This window comes from Amphimedon queenslandica, unplaced genomic scaffold (assembly GCF_000090795.2).
Source record: "Amphimedon queenslandica unplaced genomic scaffold, v1.1 AMPQUscaffold_12959, whole genome shotgun sequence".
Taxonomy (NCBI): Eukaryota; Metazoa; Porifera; class Demospongiae; order Haplosclerida; family Niphatidae; genus Amphimedon; species Amphimedon queenslandica.
The window spans coordinates 31,028-34,419 of record NW_003546805.1 but is presented as its reverse complement, the minus strand read 5'-3'; the positions used below and the strand labels follow the sequence as shown (position 1 = coordinate 34,419).

At 30.2% G+C, this 3,392-nt stretch overlaps 2 protein-coding genes and 1 long non-coding RNA gene across 3 annotated transcripts in view; all 3 read left to right on the top strand.

Annotated features, from left to right (window-relative positions):
- Positions 1-3,392, top strand: part of LOC109586046 (uncharacterized) — a 24,109-nt gene that overhangs the window by 3,420 nt on the left and 17,297 nt on the right. The window lies entirely within an intron of this gene.
- The window catches only part of LOC109586051 (deoxynucleoside triphosphate triphosphohydrolase SAMHD1-like), a 14,091-nt gene that overhangs the window by 2,520 nt on the left and 8,179 nt on the right, over positions 1-3,392 (top strand). The gene's annotated exons all lie outside the window — the stretch shown is intronic.
- LOC109586055 (uncharacterized) lies at positions 1,489-1,731 on the top strand. Its single transcript, XR_002186790.1, has 2 exons — positions 1,489-1,586; positions 1,633-1,731. It is a non-coding gene; the product is annotated as an uncharacterized LOC109586055 (long non-coding RNA).

Below are 3,392 nucleotides of genomic sequence, written 5' to 3'. Positions count from 1 at the left end.
TGAAGAATTATCTACTCTGAGACAAGATATATACAGTAGTCAATGGAAACAAAGTATTTTAGCAAAGATAAACCAATTCATAATACTTTATCTTGTGAGTATAGGCCAATTAGGATTAAAACAAGATCCTAATCCTATTGTAAGCAATAGACACATGTGTACCATAATATAATTTTATAGGTATATGAGGATGATATCTATGGCTTCATCAAAATAGATCATCCTTTATTGATAAAAATTGTGAGAACAGAGCAGTTTATAAGACTCAAGAAAATTAAAAAATTGGGTAAATTATTGTAATCGAAACTATAATAAATAATTTAGCTCTTATGTTAATTTCATGTAGGCTACACTTATCATAATATACCAAGAGCAACATGTTCAAGATATGAGCAAAGCATTGGGTAAGGAAGTGGAGGCTAGATAATAGATTCTAAGTACCTATATTGAGAAATAATCATTAAAATTTTATTTTATGGTGCAGAATGTATTATTTTGCTGGGAAATTTGTGAAGACACTCAGGAAGAGACAGCCTGAGCTGAATATTACTGATTCTGATGTTTTGTGTGTACAAATTGCTGCTCTTTGCTATAACCTGGGTCATGGTCCTTTCTCTCACATTTTTTCTGATTTCTTGAAGGAAATCAAAGCTTCTATACATTATTGGAAAGTACATTATCAATATATTATCTTTACTTTAATGAAAGCCTAGGGCTCACCTGCTAATGTGATGATGTTCCAACATATGATTGAAGCCAACAAATTGCCATTTGATGAATATTTGGATAATCCTGAACAAGATATTGAATTTATCAAAGAACTAATGACAGGAAAAATGGGACCACAAGCTGTATGTTTACTGTAATGTCATCTTGTAACATTATCATTGGTTATTAGGCACTGCGTGAAGATAAAGTGTTCCTTTATGAGGTATGATGTAATCTGTTTTTTTATTTATATATTATTATTTACAGATAGTGGTGAACAGAATGAGCAGTTTGGATGTAAACAGAATGGATTATACAATGAGAGATTCAGCTGTATTGGGAAAGAGGATTAATTTTAAGTGGAGGTTAATTTTAAAGTTTTATTACAACCATATTTAAATTAAATAATTATTTTAGAAAATTTCTGGATAAAATACATGTTGAAGTGTGTTCTGATGGAAAGAGACACATTTGTGCTATTGAAGAAGTATCACAGTTATGTATATTACATTAATTGTATATAAAATATAGGATTTAGACACATACAACAAATTCTTTACTGATCGTCATATTCTTTTTAAAGAATTATATTTTGAAAGAAAAAATAGAATTGTTGCTACAATGTATAATGATAAAGTATTGATGTTTGTTATTCTACTAGTTTATAGGATCAATCGAATTCTAATAAAATGTGGAGAAGCTGAATTTATTAGAGGACCTGACGGGTAATTTAATTATTATTAATCAAATACTGTAACTTTAATTTAAATAACAGAAAAAGATTGTCACTTATTGATGCCATAAAGACCATGGATACTTACAGTCGTCTTAATGACTCAATCATTGGAGTAATAAAACAAACAGTTGTCAATCCAGAGGTTGTGGATACATATTTATCTTTTGATTCATTGTATAATATCTTAGGTAGAAAAATTGATACAATTTCTTGAAACTTCAAAGCTTTTTATACCAATTGGCTATTTTAAATATTGCCAATTACCATCAGGAGGTGCACAAGAAATGGTAACTAACACTAATAAATAAATGTATAAAACACATAATTTACTAATAGAAAAAAGAAATAGCAGAATGTGAACACGAACTTAGTGAAGATGATATAATTGTTGATGTATGAAAAAATTGTTATTGACTATACATGTATATTTAATTTTTATACACATATGCATGTAGGTTGCAGAATCAGGTTATGAAGGAGCTACAAGTGAATCTATGTATTACATCAGTTCTGATGGCACTGTAAAACAATGGACTACAGAATGGGTTAGTTACATGTACATGTACATGCATACTCTATTGTTCACCAAAATAATTAATTATCTTACAGCATGCTCCACCAGCTGAAACCTCTGCTCCATGGCGTGTATTTTATACAAAACACAACAAAGAACTGGTTACTAAAATGAAGAGGTTTGTTAAAAACATTTTCAGGTTATTTTAATAATTATGCAGTGGGTTAAGGAGGGTGATTCAAGAAAAAGGTGGATTTGTGGTAAGTCTCATTATTAAATGCATAATGTAGTTGAGTCTGTGGCATCAATAGGATACATATGACGATGAAACTTATATTGATCTTCTCATCCCAGAAGAGGACCCAGCTGCCATCCAGAATGATTAAAAAATTATAAACAAAACAATATATAATAATTTACTAGTTTATGGCTACATTAGGTAGTAATACATGTACATGTACAGTACATGCATAGTACATGTACATGCATGTAAAATATGTAAATATGTCTGAGACATACATGTAGCATTACTAATGTGTGTCAGGACATCAAGTTGTAAGTAATAGCATATAAATATATGCAGCAGTGTTGTTGATTACTGGAAAAAAAGCTAATTCCTCTTGCCAGAAGTGACATTTATAAATTGAAGGAGTATCACATGTAAGTGTATCTGACTTTGCAACAAGAAACTTCCCCGGTTCAATTATCAATAGTTTTATTTATGCATGTGTCTACATGTGCTAAAGTGTAGTAAATTTGTTACAAAAGTAATTGGCAGAATTAAATTAGTTTAGTTTGGAAACAGAAATAACAGCAATGATAAGAGACAGAAAGGGAAGAAGCAAATACAACATAAGTACATAAATACATTAATGAAGGAGGAACGAATTAAAAATATAATAATAATAATAATAAGTAGCATCACATACATAAAGTAACATGTTATCAGAGTGTACCAGTGGATCCTAATTTAGTGAGATCCATTGAACTAAATGAATGTCCATATCCTAATGCTTGTCTTTTAGTGGGAGGAGCTCTCATTGGAGTAGGAGGAAAAGGAGGAGCTACTGATAGTGTACAAGTATTGAGAGTAGAATCCTATGAAAGGAGAGAGAGGGAGGGAGGGTATGTCACTCATAGTATTCTTACTAATACTATATTACTTACAAGATCAGTAAATGATTCATCCATTGTGTCTAACTGATCAACATTTTTACTAATAATATAAATACAATATGTACCACAATAATATCATAATATGTCACTAGTCTCTCTCTATACAGTATATCTATAAGTACCTCAATGGTGTGAATGGTCTTCTATTGGAACGATTTGATATAGTTCTCTTCACTTTCCTTCTCATTCCTTTAATACTATCACTAATAATTAATAATCAAGAAATAATAGATTGATGTAATACATGTACACAAACAC